We start from the raw sequence: 18307 nt of genomic DNA, 5'->3' as shown, positions 1-18307 counted from the left end.
ATTTTAATCCACTCTGGAATGCATGGGTGTTTCAGAGAAATCATAGTTTTAAGGCTTAAATTACAGGCTCTACGGACGGTGAAGCCCTGTAATGGAGAGGAAAAAATGCGTGGTCAGCTGCCAGTCAATATACAGTATTCATGCTTCTTCATACGTTAACATGTATGTTGAGCACAAAGTTAAAGACCCTGAATTTTGGGGTATTCATACAGAAGAAAAGACCAGATCCCTTCAGCTCTTAAAATTCATTGATTTATTGTCTGGTTCTTATTCCTGATATCTGGGTCTGGATTAATAAAGGATAAACATACAGCTTAGGGGTCACCATAGAGTAAATAAACTCTTGGACACCATCTCTGCAGGAGAAGCGTGTAGATAATGCTGCTGTAGCAGTCAGTCGTAGACGCTGACTGCTACAGCGGCGTTCTGTACACACTTCTCCTGCAAAGATGGTGTCCAAGAGTTTATTTACTCTATGGTGACCCCCAAGCTGTATGTTTATCCATGTGAAATACATGACTGAAAACGACAGCACTTCTATATGCAGTTCAGTTTCCCTTTAATATACTCACTGTGCCTCCACATAGCAATAATTTCTCACTGTGCCTCCATAAAGTAATAATGCAGTTTGTGCACCTATATAAAGGGAAACTGACAGCATGCAATTACTGGCTGTTATCAGTCATGCATTCCCCAAGTCTCATAGTACCTTTATAATCTTTGTCCATTTGGTCACTTCTATTTGTGATTTCCTCTCGCTCTAGCATTTGGCCTGGTATGTCTCCAAGCGTGGCAGATCTTGGAGGCCATCACAGAAGCTGAAGGGAGAAGTGCATGCACCGAGAATGGAAAGGATGGCACCTACATAAGTCAATCATTCAGTGGGGAAGGGAGGAGGGGTGACTGAGTGGGCACGGCAAAGGAGATTGGGCACCAGCAGTGTCACAGATGTGTCTCTAAAGATACTACTACACTCCATGGGAAAAACATGATTGATAACTGGCAATTCTATGATATCAGTTTCCCTCCATAAAGTGATAATACCCCATGTTGCCACATAGTAGTAATGTCTCAATGTGCCTCCATATAATAATGCCCCCTGAGCTTGACCATGTAGTAATAATGTCAATCTATGCCCCATTTAGTAATGTGCCCAAACAGAAAAAAAATCGTAATACCTACCAATAGTCTGGGTTCCTATGCTGAAGGGTTAAGTAGTCTGTCCCTAATTCAGGCCTCCAGACTGAGTGTCGGAAACCCCAGCCAGGTGCAATAACATCATATTGTCACAGCTCATAGGTTCTAGGCCTGAAGAGTCTGCAGCATATGAGTAGTTGACAGGTCCCGCTCTGTCATTCTGCTTTACTGTATCTGTGTTCAGAGGATGCAGATGCAGTGAATGGTGACAGTAGCCCAGAGATCTGGAACGGAGTGTGCCAAAGTTTTAGGTAAGCGAGGCATTCCTAGAAACTGTGCCCACGCAGCTTACAGGGAGCACTGCTTACAAGCAGAAGTTCCCAAATCTAAAGGTATGACCGTGAAGCTGCCTTTAATCCATTCTTCATGCTATGATTAGTTACACTATGTGAAAGCCTAAAGTCAAATGTTGTTAGCTGGCTTCCGTTAATCCTCCATTTCACTAGGATGTATTTATATTTACTTGACATATGTAGCTTGAAAAAGCTGTAACCCTAACATTTTGTTTATCTCCCTAATAAAGTGGATAGAGAAACAGATCACAATGGATGACATCAATTAGCATGTCTTAGTCTCAGTAATGCTTTATGTTTCTTTTAATTAAAAATGTACTTGTTATGCTAGAGTGGCCATAGCTGTACATGATAAATAACCTTGGAAAAGCATTGAAATTATACTGCTGAATCAAATTGTTGTGCTACATTTTGTTCTTTTTACGGTATGCTAATCATGGAAATGATGGTGTAATTCAAGCATTTTAGATGATATTTTAATAAAACTGAAGAAAATAAATAAAAACTAAAAATAGCTAGTCTTTTGTTATGAACAGTAGCACAATTGTGGACACCCTGGTGTTGTTGTTTCATCACTAAGGGTAGGTTCACACTGAGTAAAACAGGTGGAATTCCCACCTGCCCCAGTGTGTCAATGGTAAGCCTTGGGCACCTCTGCTGTTTCACGGTATTCTGTCTGTTTTTTGCATTGCGAACGCACTCTAAAGGCCCTATTCCACCAACAGATCTGACGACAGATTATCTGCCAAAGATTTGAAGCCAAACCCAGGAACAGACTATAATCAGAGAACAGGTCATAAAGGAAACACTGGATTTCTCCTCTTTTCAAATCCACTCCTGGGTTTGGCTTCAAATCTTTGGCAGATAATCTGTCGTCAGATCTGTTGGTGGAATAGGGCCTTAAGGCTGGGTTCACACTATGTATATTTGAGGCTGTATTTGGTCCTCATGTCAGGTCCTCATAGCAACCAAAACCAGGAGTGGATTGAAAACACAGAAAGGCTCTGTTCACATAATGTTGTAATTGAGTGGATGGCCGCCATATAACGGTAAATAACTTTCATTATTTCAATACAACAGCCGTTGTTTTAAAATAACAGCACATATTTGCCATTAAATGACGGCCATCCACTCAATTACAACATTATGTGAACAGAGCCTTTCTGTATTTTCAATCCACTCCTTGTTTTGGTTGCTATACAGCCTCAAACATACAGTCTCAAATATACGTAGTGTGAACATAGCCTAAAGCTGATCAGTAAGACAATATAAAAATAAAAGGTGAAAGTAAATAATAGTTAGGAAATATATACTGTCATGAATGTGCTTATGCTGAGTTCCGTGCACCCCTCGGTTCATGCTGTGCGTCCGAGATGGTGCTTATATTCAGTATTTTTGTGTTTGTGCAGTGTCCTGAACCTTGTCTGAACACTGCTCTATTTCCTTCTGGGTTTGTTCAGCCACACCCGCTTTGCCTGAGAAACTTCTGGCTACTCCGGAGTTAACTCTGATGCTGGTTAGCTAGTCTGATTGTTCTCCCTGCCAGTCAGGTTGCTCTTGCCCCAGGTGTTCTGAGGGGATTAGGGGTCTGGTCTAATCAGCTTCTGCACTGGACCTCTTGTCTCCTATATAGTGTGTGCCAGCCTGCCTCTCACTGCCGGATATTGAGCGTGTCTCTGCTTGCTTCTGCCTCTGTTATTCTCTCTGTTTATTCTGACCCTTTTGCCTGTATTTCTGACCATCTCTGCTAGCTGCCTGCCCCTGACCATATTGCCTGACTTTGACCTTGCTTATTGGATCGTGTATTTGTACTGCCCTGCCCGATTGTTGTGACCTGGGCTGTCAACCTTTCTTTATTGTGTTTGTTTTATCTTGTTTTGTGTTCCACCTAGCCAGTGCAGGGGTTGCCACCCAGTTGCTCGCTGTCACCTAGGACAGATTGAGGCAAGTAGGCAGGGACAGTGGGCGGGGTTCAGCTTAGGGTCCACTGTCTGTGTCCACCATCTTGTCTGTCTGAGTGACCAGTCCTAACATATACAGTATATAATTTTACATAAACAACTTGGATCTGGGATATGTTCAATGAAAGGACATTTTTTTTGTTTTTCACATAAAATGGCATGCAATGTATTAAAGGCTGTTGTATTTCTTTGATATGTTCCTGTAATGATATTAAGTAGTGTTTCAGCCTTTTGTTAAAAGTAATTTCCTTCTCTGATTATTTAGCACAAACTCATTCAGGACTGCAAGATTGAATATGCATGTATAGTCTTTACCAAACAGCGTCACATTGCTCTTGTGTCTGTCATCTTACATTTATCTTTGTCAAATTCTAGATTTTTTTTACTTCATTAGCATTTAGGAATTTATAATAGACCAATAAATATTTAAGATATATGTTGCTTTGCCTAAAATGCTCATAATATACAGCATCAGCTGGAAGTGACCATCAAAGATATAAGAAACACAGGGAAGACAGCACAAACAAAACTGCTTAGTCTAAAAACAATTTTGTTTTGGGCTGAGTTTACAGATTGGCCCACATTTACTTAAACTGTCTAAGTGCACTGCGACCGGCCTCCTGACAGTGCCGACGTTGTCACTGACGACTGGCCTGGCCATTTGCTAGGGGTGTGTCAGCAGAGCATCCTGTACTTGTTGCCACAGACAGGGTTTCACCACCCCCAGCCGATTTGGTCTAGGTATTCTGTATATTGACCTGCTGACTGGCGGCTGGCACCGCCAGTCGGCTCTATAGTAAGTGCTGGGGAATGGGGTCTCTGCCCCAATCAATTCTGGGGCTGGGACTTCAGTCTCTATAAAACTACCACCCCCATCATGCTACCTTGCCTATAGTAAGTGCTGGGGTCTCTGCCCCATCATGCAGGGAGCTGGGACGCCAGCCTCTATAAAACTACCATCCCCATCATGCTACCTTGCCTGCGATAGAGCCTCCTTTTGAGAATAACTAAGCCAGTGCTTCTCAATTCCAGTCCAGAGGCCTCACCAACAGGTCATGTTTTCAGGATTTTAACATACAAAGAACACATGTGATAATACCTGATGCACCTGATGAGTATAATTATATCACCTGTGAAATTCTCAAAACATGACCTGTTGGTGAGGCCTGAGGACTGAAATTGAGAAGCACTGAACTAATGTATTGTTTATCCTGTTTGTATTCCCTGGTTTCCTGATTCTGGTTTTGTGTTCCCGACTATTCCTCTGACTCCTGAATATGTACCACGACGACCAATACCGACCCTGCTTGTTGATTTCGACACATTGTGTTTGTTTGTCCTGTCTGCGTTTTTGTGTTTCTTTTTGTTCCGCTTAGGGCAGTTATGGTAAGTAGGCAGGGACAGCGGGGCGGGTGATAGTACAGGGCCTCACCTGTCCTGTCCTGACATTACTGCAGGCCCATATCCACACCAGCGCTCCCAGCGGTTCGACATGAATACTGAGCCATCAGTAACTGACTGCCTGGACAAGTTGTTAACACAACTTAAAGGGATAGCAGGAGTAGTGGCGCACTCAGACGGCTTCCCAGTTATCTGCAACACAGTCCCCAGTAACCGCTCCCGTCCAAGTTGTCCATCACAAATCCAAGATGCTCCTACCGGAAGTCCTGTAACCTATTTTTTCAATTTAACCCTTATCCCTGCGATGCAGAGAGAGTGGCAGTCATTGTCTCTCTACTTCAGGGATCCCCTCAGGATTGGGCATTGTCTCTTTCCCCTGAATGGAATTTGGTTACATTGTTATCTGTGCCATCAAATCTGCTACGGATCCTGTTTGTGTGAACACACCCTTAAAAGATATTGCAGTACGAAAACCATGTGTATCATTTAGGAAAAATAAAACCATTGCAGATCAACTAAATAACATGTAATACGGAAGATCGTGGTAAGAATTGCCTTTCTCCTAGTTTATCCCACGGCAATAAGAAGTGTGGCCAGTATAAATACTGTTCCCAATTACTTAATGTATCAGATGTCCGTTTAGGGGGTCATGAATGTCTAATCTGTGATTTCATCACGAGACACCATACGTGGTATATAACATTGTATGTAAACTCATCATGTTCTATGTAGGCTAAACAGAGACCATTATGGGTGAGGTTCAAAGAACATGCCTACTCAGTCAGAGCAGGCAAAGGCGTACCCCGCTTAATAGAACATGTCCACACTGTGCACCAGGGAGATACAAGGACTTTAAATTTTCTAGGACTAGAAAGGGTTAACTCCCCCTCAGAGGGACTTGATAGACACCAAGTACTACTTAGAAGAGAGTCTTTATGGATTGCACTACTAAATACAATGGGTCCACCAGTGGTGTAACTAGAAATGGCTGGGCCCCATAGCAAACTTTTGATTGGGTCCCCTGCCGCCTGAGCACTAAGCTGTGGAGTGTATTCATAACTGCAGTACTTAAAGGGACATTTGCAGATCCTGGGAGGCCTGCTCGGCCAACTTGTGCTGCAAATGATGACAGCTCAGGGGGCCCAGTCTATTGCAGGAGCAGGCCCTGATGCGGTGGGCCCCATAGCAGCCGCTATGGCTGCTACAGTGGTAGTTACGCCCCTGGGGTCCACTCAGACTCTATAAACGAAATTACTTCAGTGTCTTTGTTTAAAGTTTATCTTTATTTTACTGTCTTATATTTATTTTTCTACTATGATCACGTGCACTTACCTGTTGTATTTAGCACTCCTCCTTCCTGCTAATGCTCACACCTGGTCAACAAAGGGCATGTTGCCTGAAACTGCTTTCCCAGGTTGGGTCCTGCTCCACTAGTTCCTCCCTCCCCACATCACATGTTACATGGAATAAACAAAGCTGTTCATCATCCCACCGGAGTGCTGATTTTTACCTACAGTACCTCCACACAAATCCTTTTATTTAACCACACAGTGAATGCTGTGAAAAGAAAAAATAATGAGCAAACTCAACAAACTGATTTTTGTTAATCCTGTCTCTGTAAAAACAAAATAAAAAGAAATCAAAATGTTGCATGTACCCAAAAAGAGTACCACTAAAACATTGTCCTCAAACCCGCTAACAAATGTGGAATCCCCCCCTTCAATAACAATTTTCTCTAGGAGCGGTACCAGTTCTTTTCCATTTTTGTATATAAAGATTTGTGATGAATGTGAAATCACGTAACCAAGACACTGCACATTTTTTCAACTATATATTACAGAACAGAGTCATAGATGTGCTGCCAAATTTTCCCTTTTTTTCTGTTGAATGTGGGGTGTGTGGCTACCTCCTGTTGGCTTGCACTCCGCCCATGTCCCAAGGGTTCTATAAAAGAGATCATTTGGCTCCTATCTGCCCAGTTGTAGGCTTATTAAAGCCCAGGAGAGGCCATTGCTAGTGTGAAAATGCTAGAGTAGGGACCATGTCTCGAGGATGCCTTAACGTGGCGACATGGTACACTCTGTTTGATCAAATAGTTTGCTAAGATCCTCACTTTTTAATTTCTACAGAGCAGGTGTTTATTGTGTGTACGCTGGGAGGAGTATATACGGTAGACCCCTGCACCTGTAGGTTGCTGCTGCATTTTTTTTTTATATATATTAGAATAAGTCTATATACCTGTATCAACCATGATCCTGGAATGAACTGTGTTATTAACCCCTAAAGGACAGAGCCTGAAATGGCCTTAATGACAGAGACAAATTTTATGAATATGACCAGTGTCACTTTAGTCATTAATAACTTCGGAATGCTTTTACCTATCCGGCTGATTCTGAGATTGTTTTCTCGTGACATATTGTACTTTACATTTCTGGTAAATTGGAGTCGATACTCATAACAAATCTTTATGAAAAAAACCCAAATAATGTGAAAAAATGTGAAAAAATGCATTTTTCCAACTTTGAAACTTTTTTGCGTATACAGAAAGTGGTTATACCACATAAATTATATATTAAATAGCATTAGCAACATGTCTACTTTATGTTGGCAGCATTTATTAAACTATCTTTCATTTTTTTTAGACGATAGGAAGCTTAAAACATTAGCAGCAAATTTCCAAATTTTCAGTAAAATTTCAAAATCAGATATTTTTAGGGACCTGTTCAGGTTTCCCAAGTGTATTTGAGGGGCCTGTATGTTAGAAAGCCCCACAAAGCACCCCATTTCAGAAACTGCACCCCCCAAACTCTGCAAAAGCACATCCAGAAAGTGTTTTAACCCTTTAGGGGAGTCACAGAAATAAAAGCTAAGTGTGTAAGGAATTTGAAAATTTTAATTTTCTGTGCAGAGATTTTATTGTAATCCAATATTTTTCATAATTATAAACCTATTACCAGAGAAATGCACCCCAATAATTATTGCCCCGTTTCTGCAGTTTATAGAAATACCCCATATGTGGCCCTATTGCGCTATTTGACGCAACCACAAGCCTCAGATATAAGGGAGCGCCTAGTGAATTTCAACGCCTCCGTTATATTTGGTCATTTTTGACTGTACCACTTCAGGTTGGCAGAGGCTCTGGGGTGTCAAAACCTAAAAAACACCCCTAAAGGGACACCATTTAGAAAACTACACCCCTCAAGGAATGTAACAAGGGGTGCGGTGAGCATCTGCACCCCACAGGTGCTTCACAGATTTTCCGAACAATATGGCGTGAAAAAAGAAAAATTTATTTTTTACACTAAAATGTTGTTCTAGCCTTCAATTTTTCATTTTCTTAAAGGGATAAGAGGCAAAAAAAGACAAAAAATGTGTAGCGCAGTTTCTCCCGAGTACGGAAATACCCCACATGTGGTGATAAAGCGCCAAGGGGGCGCAGGACGAGCCTCCAAAGGGAAGGAGCGCCAATTGGCTTTTGGAAGCTGAATTTCACTGGAAAGGATTTCAAGGGCCATGTCGCATTTACAGAGCCCTCGTGCTGCCAAGACACTGGAAACACCCCACAAGTGATTCCATTCTGGAAACTACACCCCTCAAGGAATCTAACAAGGGGTGCAGTGAGCATATGGACCCCACTAGTGACGGGCACAAATGTGGAACAATGTGACGTGAAAGGGAAAAATTTCATTTTTTCACTTTCATGGCACAAATGTGCCCGTCATCAAGGGGTCCATATCCTTACTGCACCCCTTTTTAGATTCCCTGAGGGCTGCAGTTTCCAGAATGGGGTCACTTGTGGGGGGTTTACAGTGTTTTGGCAGCACGAGGGCTCTGTAAATGCGACATGGCGTTCATCATCCATTCTAGCCAAATCCAACCTCCAAAATCCAAATGGCGCTCCTTCCCTTCGGAGGCTTGCCCTGCGCCCACATGGCGCTTTATGTCCACATGTGGGGTATTTACGGACTCGGGGGAAATTGCTCTACACATATTGTGTGTTTTTTTCTCTTTTAACCGCTTGTGAAAATGATAAATTCAAGGCTAAACCAACATTATAGTGTAAAAAATGTAATATTTCATTTTCACGCCACATTGTTCCACATTTGTGCCCGTCACCAGTGGGGTCCATATGCTCACTACACCCCTTGTTACATTCCTTGAGGGGTGCAGTTTCCATAATGGGGTGATTAATGATTTAGAGTAAAAATTTTACAAAAATTACACTAAATGTTGGTCTAGCCTTGATTTTTTTCCATTTCCACAAGGGGTTAAAAAAGAAAATGAACACAAAACGTGTAGGGTAGTGTCCCCTGAGTACGAAAATACCCCACATGTGGGCATAATGTGCCATATGGGCACAGGGCAAGTCACCAAAGGGACAGAGCGCCATTTAGAGGCTGGAATGGAGGATGGAGGCCATGTCGCAATTACAAAGCTCCTGTGCTGCCAGGACAGTAGAAACCCCCGACAAGTGACCCCATTCTGGGAACTACACCCCATTAGGAATCTAACAAGGGGTGCAGTGAGCATATGGACCCCACTGGTGACGGGCACTTACGTAGAACATGTGCCGAGAAAATAAAAAATACAATTTTTTTCATTTTCACGTCCCAAATGTGGCCGTCACCAGGGGGCCATATCCCTGCTGCCCCCCTTGTTAGATTCCTTATGGGGTGTAGTTTCCAGAATGGGGTCACTTGTGGGGGGTTTCTACTGTCCTGGCCGCACAGAGGCTTTGTAATTGCATCATGGCATCCTCTAATGGGAATGGCGGCCATACCTACTTAGCTGGGGAAAAGGGACAATTCTAATTTATTTGGGGGTATTAGGCCAATTATTAGTTTATAAGGTTGAAAATGACAGGTGTCCATCAAATTCAACCTGTGTTGATCCAGAGGAAGGCAAAAAAAAACCCTCGTAAGGCAGACGACAGTAGCCTCATCACAGGGAAAAAATTCCTTCCTGACTCCATAATGGCGATCAGAATAATCCCTGGATCAACGTGACCCCTGAAATAGGAATAAGGGACAGAATTTAGATAATGTAGAACCCCAGTGACGTGTGGTGCGCCTTGGAGCGATCCAGTATGCAGAGGCCGGGGCGATCAGGACAGGTGTCACACTGGAAAATGGTGTCCTTCCTGATCCCCCTGTTACCCCACACTCTGCACTTCTTCTGGGGTCTCCCGTTCTCCAGTGTGGGGGACGTCACCTGGAAAATGTTGCCCTGGTGCAATACGGGGTCCTTCATATCCAGAAGCGCTGGGTCCGCTCCATGGCTGCTAAATATTAGGGCTTTATTACTACATCTGATATGTTCGGATGGTGCCGCAAGCTACAGGGCAGCGAGGGACCGGAAGAGGGGGTGCTGGTATAAAAGTTATCCCCGTACAGGTGGTGACCTTTATCCAGCAGTGGGAAGATCAGTTCCCGGACGATCTTCCCACTTGTTCCGAGGATGGGGGGGGGAGGGGGCATCTGGGGGCTGGATTCGGGTGTCCCTTCCTACATACACTCTAAGGGTACATGCACACTGCGGAATCGCGACAGATAACCCTTCGTGCATTCCGCAGTTGGCACCCGCCGGCGGACTGATGCAGGCGCACGTCTCCATCCGTGTCATAGACTCCATTCTATGCACGGACGGATTCCGCTCTCCGTCCAACGTGTTCATTCTTTGGATGGACGACGGATTCCGCCCGTGCATAGAATGGAGTCTATGACACGGATGGAGACACGCGCCCGCATCAGTCCGCCGGCGGGTGCCAGCTGTGGAATGCACAAAGGGTTATCCTTCGCCATTCCGCAGTGTGCACGTACCCTAAATCTGTAAGAGTACCCTGAGGTACTCTCACAGAGTTTGGAGAATTTCACACCATACCGTGATCTCTTATTGGGACGGTACTGGCGGAAAAGACATGTCTGGGGGGCAGCGTACGCTACGCTACCCCCCAGACATGTCACTGGATGATGAGGATGATGAGGATGAATGGAGGAAAGAAGGATCCCCCATTCATCCTCACTGGCTGTTTCGGTGTCGGAGGCAATAACGTATCCCTCTGACGCCGAAAACACCCTGGGGGCCATCTTTATACGGGGATTGGTATATGGGGTATGTAGTGGTGTAGTGTCAAACTTTATTCAATGTAGTGTGGTGTAATGTAGTGTTTTTTACGTGTTTTTTTTACAGTAAGTATAAAAAAAAAACCTACGCCAACAAACGAGTCGCTGATAAATGCCGCACTTATGTGCGGCACTTATTAGCAGACTGTGGCAGTAGAATATAGAAAAAAAACACCCTACGCCAAAAAGGAGGAGTTGCTGATTAGCAGCGCACTTTCGTGCGATGCTGATCAACACTCAGCGGCGATAGGGTGCGGAAAATAGAAAAAAAAAAATTTGAAAAAAAAATAAAAATTTCTACATTCTGAACATCCCTGTAGCTGCTGATAAGTGTATTACACATATCAGCCGCTAGAGGGCAGCAGAGCGCAAAATACGGAAAGAGCCGACGCTGGAGCCGAAAATAGCCGAGAGAAGCCGAACGTGACGTCACGGAAGAAGCCGAAGACCCGAACGAAGACGAGGATGCCGCAAACCCGGAAGACGCCGATCAGGAGCCCGGGACAGGTGAGTAATGTACAAATACCTGCTCTGGACCCCTCGGCTACCTAGCTGAGGGGTCCAGGGCAGGTATTTACTATATTGTGGGACTCTGATCGCCGTGCCACGGGCCCGATCGCCGTGAACGGCCAGCCGGCCGTTCACGGCGATCGGGCCGGTGGCACGGCGATCACCATTACTTTTTACAGTAATGGCGGTCGGTGCCGTCCTCGGACAGCACCGACCGCCATTTTTTTCCGGGTCATCGGGTCGCCGATGACCCGGAAAGGTTCCGATCGCCGCTATTGGCTGATCTGAATTGATCAGCCTATAGCGGCGATCGTAAGCACGGGGGGTGTTAACCACCCCCCGTGCCGTGAAGCTAAGATGGCCTGCTATGATTTATAGCGGGCCATCTTCCCCCACCGCTGTGTGTGAACACGCAGCGATCGGGGAAACATCGGGCGTAAATTTACGCCCTGATGCGCCAAGTACCAGGGCGCGAGGGCGTAAGTTTACGCCCGATGTCGTTAAGGGGTTAACGTAAGGCACACTGCGTATACTGATTCATGAACAAAATTTATTTTGGGCTTTATTGACTGTAACTGTGCTCAGCCAATCGCGGCTGAGCAGCTGATGACGTCATTGGCTGAGCATAACTGCTCAGCCAATCGCAGCTGAGCACAGTTATGACGCGGCAGAGGGGGGCCGGCATGAGAGACTGAGGGAGCGGGTCGGCTGGCCTCCCGAAGATTACATCACTGTCAGAAGAAATGCGGACGGGGATCGACACGAATAAGGTATGTATAATGCACTACACTTCCGGGTCCACGGGCAGGGTCGGGTAACACGGGGAAGGCAGCCATTCACATACATAACATACATTACAAAGTTGTATAACTTTGTAATGTGTGTTATTTTGTGAATAATTTCTTAGCGCCACACTACACCTTTAAGTGTCTGTACTCGGGAAGAATAGGTGATTCTCTTCCCTATAGTTGGTTCATTACAATGAAAAGGATTGTGGATGACCCAGTAAAAATGGAAGTGCGTCTGAGGAGGCTAATTCAGAGGAATCAGAACAGGGTGGGGATGAAGAGGAGCTGTTGATCTGATGGAGGAAGAAAAACTACTACAAAAAGGGAAAAAGCCGTCTGTTTTTTTTCTCTCAGTATCACAAATAGTCATGTGATAATATATTCCAGCATTTATGTGTGATATTTGCTAGCAATGCATTATAATATAAACTGCCCCCTCTTTTTCATACATTCTTTTTCTCTAATGTTATATATACATATATTTTTGCACAGAAGAGGGGGCCTGGCTACTATATGGATGCATAGAGGAGGGGGCCTGACTACTATATGGATGTACAGAGGAGGGGGCCTGGCTACTATATGGATGCACAGAGGAGGGGGCCTGGCTACTATATAGATGCACAGAGGAGGGGGCCTGACTGCTATATGGATGCATAGAGGAGGGGGCCTGACTGCTATATGAATGCACAGAGGAGGGGGCCTGGCTACTATATGGATGTACAGAGGAGGGGGCCTGGCTACTATATGGATGCACAGAGGAGGGGGCCTGGCTACTATATAGATGCACAGAGGAGGGGGCCTGACTGCTATATGGAAGCACACAGGAGAGTTTGTATACTATATGGAAGCACAGAGAAGGGCCTGGATACTATACAAGGCACAAGATAGGCATTGTTAAATTGTGGGGCAATATGTGGTTATGGGACATAGTTATGGGGATGGAATGAGATGGGGGTGTGGTTATGAGCTGGGGGGGGGCATGGCATGCATGTCCCTTTTGCTCTCAGCAAAAGTTGGGAGGTATGTATCCCCTCTCCCCCCAGCCCTGTATATATCCCCACTCACCCCAGCCCTGTATATATCCCCACTCCCCCCAGCCCTGTATATATCGCCCCTCTTCCCCCAGCCCTGTGTATACCCTCTCCCCCCAGCACAGTGTATATACCATCCCCTAGTCCTGTATATATCACTTTTCCCAGCCCTGTATATATCCCCTGCCCCCGACACTATATACCTTATCCCCGGTTGCTTGTAGTACACAGTATGTTACGGGTTATTACTGATTGCTGGGAGCATATAATGTTTAATCACTGATATCATGGTATATACTGTATATAGTGTTACCGGTTATCACTGATCTCATGGTGTATATTGAATATAGTGTGTTACTGGCTATCTCATGGTGAATACTGTATATAGTGTTACTGGTTATCACTGGTCTCATGATGTATACTGTACATATTGTTTCTGGTTATCTCTGATCCCATGCTGTATATAGTGTTACCAGTTATCAAGGCACAAGTGGTTTGTGGGGGTCAGATTGTGGGTACAGAGTCGCTTTACAGTCGCTGTACTAACAGAAAAAGGTTTAGCCTGGTTAAATCTGTGTATGTAGGGTGGGCCCCTAGAGTCAGTTGCCCTGGTGGGCCCAAGGTACCCCAGTCCAAAACTGCCTAGAAACCCACATGAGCCCTTATTTTTTGCGCCACTAATTGTACTTTGCAATGACAGGACAGGAACAAAGCCAGGCCATGGGACACCGATCACCTGTGGTGAGTATGCGCTCCAGTGTGTGTGTGTGTGTGTGTGTGTGTGTGTGTGTGTGTGTGTGTGTGTGTGTGCAGAAAATTTTTTGTGAACTGCTACTTTAACACCTTGCCTCTACAGCTTATTCTGGCCTTAAAGGGTTACTCCAGCGGAAAGCACATTAGAAAGTTATATAATGTGTAATATGCTTAAATCACCTCTCTGCCCCCCTTCCCTATCTCTTCCCCCCTCAACCCCCCACCAGGAAGTGAAGTAGATTCATTCTTACCTAATGACTGTTGACCCCAGGAAGCCATTTTGTGAAAATGACATCATCAAGAGGGAGGCGGGTCTAAGACCTGTTAAGCCAGCCTTCTTTTGTGAAATGACACAGGTTGCTTAGCTCTAATTGGCTGAACAAGATGTAAACCATCTAACAGTTTTACAGAGTCAGACATTGCAGGAGACAAAGTGCATCATGGGAAAGCCCAAACCAGGAAATAACTGGAGCTTCAAAGACCTGCAAACAGTGGGAAATTCAAACGGAGACAGACTCCGGAGGGATGGAAAATGTAAAAACTGTTTTGATTTTTTTTTTTATCAGTGCCAGAGTACGCCTTTAATGCCCAGGGCCTATTTTCCAAATCTGACCTGTCTCTCTTTATGTAGTAATAACTCTGCGGTGCTTTTAATTATGGCGGGTATTCTGAGATTTTTTTTCATGATATATTCCTCTTTGTTTGTGGTATACTTTTGTTGATACACTGAGTAGTATTTTGTAAAAAACAAAAAAAAACAACACAATATTTGCTCCAAATTTTGAAAAAATTACATATTTATATTCAAAATTCTTTTGCCACATAAACTAATGCAACATCTACAACATGTCTACTTTATAGTGACGTCATCTGGTGAATGTCCTTTTACTTTTTACGATGTTAGAGGGCTTTGAAAATTTGCAGCGATTTCTTTTCTTTTTTTTTCTCAAATTTTCAGGAAAATTTCAAATTCTGATTTTTTTTTTTTTTTAAATTAGGGTTCAGTTTAGTGGATTTGTGTGGCCTGTATGTTAGTTACCCCCATAAATCTCTCCACTGTAAAAACTGCCCCCCTCCAAAGTATTCAAAGTAACATTTCATAAGTCTATTAACGCTTTTTAGGTATTTATCTGAAATTTAAGCAAGTTGGAGGAGAAATTTTAAATTTTCATTTTTTTGGCAGATATTCCATTTTTAATCCATTTTTTTCCCCTCTAATACAGCAAATACTACTGAAAAATACCACTCACAATAGATTCCCCTTGTTCTAGTGTTTCTAGAAACCCCCCATATGGGGCCGCAGTGCGTCACAGGCCTCAGACTTGAAAGAGAACTGTTGAATTTTCGGGCCTTTTTTATATCAGTTTTTTTTAGTCAGTATATCATGTCACAGAGACCTTGCAGTGGCAAAATATTTGTGTAGGGGTACGACCGAACGACGTCTTATTACATTAGAACGATTTGCAAATGATCAACGATAAAAATAGGTCTAAATTTTATTAAAAGACCAACGATTTCTCGTTGGTCGTTTAATCGTTGTTTGCTATTGCACTAAACGATTATCATTCAAATCCGAACGATTTAACAATTTTTCGAACGATAATCGTTCCGTCTAATATCACCCTAAGACATGTTGACGTTTCAATCTGTACCATTCTGGGGGACATGTGACACCCTGATCATTATTTATTTAATTTATCAGGTGGTACGAATTAAAAACACAACTTAGCAGCTGTATTTCTTTTTTTTTTTTTGAACGCTGTTTACTTTATGTTACATATGACATGTTGTTGTTGTTGTTCGTCAGGTCGGTATGGTTACAGTGATATCCATGTTATATAGCTTTTGTTATAGTTTATTACATTTATACTATATAAACTGTTTGTGTCTTGCATATTGTAAGGGCAGTAATATTTTTATTTTTTCGCCAATGAAGTTATGTGAGGGCTTTTTTTGCGGCATAAGCTGATATTTATAGCGGTACACCTTTTGGGTACATTTGACGTTTTGATAGCTTTTTTCCTATGCACTGGGCAGCGTTTGGGTTGCTATGGTTATGGTAAAGGGAGGTCTGAGGGAGTAGAGCCGGTTAACTGTCCGGGGGGGGGGGGGGGGGGCACGGCTTCCCTCCGGACAGGGGCAGCAGGAAGAGGCTGTGTGAGACAGCCTCCTCCTGATACCCGATGGCTGTTAGGGACAGCAGTCAGAGGCAGGAAAAGCATGACGTTCCAGGAACTTAATTTTGTGGCAAGGTTAATCATGTTTGAGTGCCAACCTCTCTCTTCAAACTATCTATGGACTCTATTCATAAGAAGTGCATGATATACACATTTGTATTATTAATCCTCACTCTGATGTTGCTGATCTCGCTTTGATATTATGATTCACATTATTATTATTATTATTAATAATAATAATAATAATAAATAATAATAATATTATTATTATTGACACATTCAGTGGGCTAGAGAAATAAACTGTTGAACAGCAAAACTAGCTTTGCTATGGAAAAGCTAGACATGTTTGCTGTGAATCAGTTTTTATTTATTAGCCTCAGTTTTTTTTTATAGTTACTGGTCATGTAACATTTAATTATATGTTCTGATGTTATTACCTAATTAGCATTGAATCAGTTAGGTTACTTATACCCAGTTGTCATGTTTGTTGCTTGTAAAAGATGAAACATTCCCTACACAAGATTTATTTATAAATATATAAATATAGAATGTTTATGCGTTATTACTGCACATCATTTTATTGACTATTATATATCTTGCACTTGCTGAAGAATGATGAAAAGAATTGTATGACTAAACCACACCCAGTATTTTCTCTTTTCTTTCTGTTTATCTTGACAATTTAGCAAGTCTTTCTTTTTTTATTTTAACAATGAAGTCTATAATGCCAGATGGGTTTAACATATTAATTGAATAGTGATAAATGGAGGCATCTTATAGCACACCTGAGACTCTCTACAACTGTAAGTTTTACATAATTTGTCTGACTATGTGCAAAGTACTAGTTAATTATTTTCATGTACTTAATGTGTTAAGAAAACAGACAACTTCCATCATGCGCAGACTGTTTTTAATTATGTCTATGATATTACATAGTAATCTTGAGTTGTACTGAGATGCCTGCTGAATGCAATTTACGTCAGGGTAATTTGTTCATTGTGAATACAATGTACACACATTATCCTGGGGTCAGAACCTTTTCCAACTTGTTTCCTGGCTTGATAATACAGAGCAATTCATTCATTAACAGAATATATAGGATATGTTCATTATCTGCACAAAACGTAAAAGGGGTGGACACCTTTGCACTGATTTTTTTTTTTTTATGTCATTTCCTAAATGCAAAATTAAGCCACTTTCTAAATATCCTTCTTTGACCTTTTCACGTTAGCCATTGGGCTATATATTGACATGATTTATCAACATATTGAAGGAGAACAATTAGGCGATGAGCGACTCCTTGGCTGATTGTTGCCTTTATTACACAGGGCGATTTATGCCCAAATTGGCCTGATTAGGTAGATAATCAGCCCATATAATAGGAACCTTAAGCCCAGTTCACATTACATTTGTCTATCATATTAATTAGGGATGAGCAAATCACTTGCTTCGCGGAGTTTGCGAATATTCGCAGGCACTTGCAAATATTCGCGAAACGAATTCAATTAAAAACAGGCAAACTATAGTAGCTAAAATAATGGGACTATTACAGGGTAACGCTTCTTTTTTTTCAACAGCTGTTGCCATGACAGTGTTATAAGTTGAAAAATGTAAATTTTTTTAAATGTCGATCAGCCTGTCAATCAATCAAATTCAGCCATGGACAGCAGTGGACATTGATGGATCAGTGGCGTAAACTCAACTTTCTCCCAGAACAGCAGTGGTCATTGTAAATGTGCGTTTGCTATTGCGGCCACCATGTTTAGTGAATTTGTGAAGCGAATCTGGCGAATTGAACACCCAATTTGCTGCGAATTGGAATTTGTCAGATTAGCTTTGCTCATTCCTATAGTTTATATTTATTTATTTTTCAAACTGAACTATTAGCTGATCCATTGGTTTTCATTGGGACTTATAGCTCGGTTAAAAATGTCAGTTTGTGTCTATTAGACAACTTTCAGCCAGTATCTCTTTGTCCTAAAACACACACACAGACTGTCTATTTTCTTTCCTGTCAAAAAAACAGATTTTTTATATTATAACAATGCCGAGGTACAGCCAGGAGAAACATGCG

The sequence above is a fragment of the Dendropsophus ebraccatus genome, chromosome 5 (genome assembly GCF_027789765.1).
Source record: "Dendropsophus ebraccatus isolate aDenEbr1 chromosome 5, aDenEbr1.pat, whole genome shotgun sequence".
Taxonomy (NCBI): Eukaryota; Metazoa; Chordata; class Amphibia; order Anura; family Hylidae; genus Dendropsophus; species Dendropsophus ebraccatus.
The sequence above is the reverse complement of the archived record's forward strand: the minus strand, read 5'-3'. Positions refer to the sequence as shown.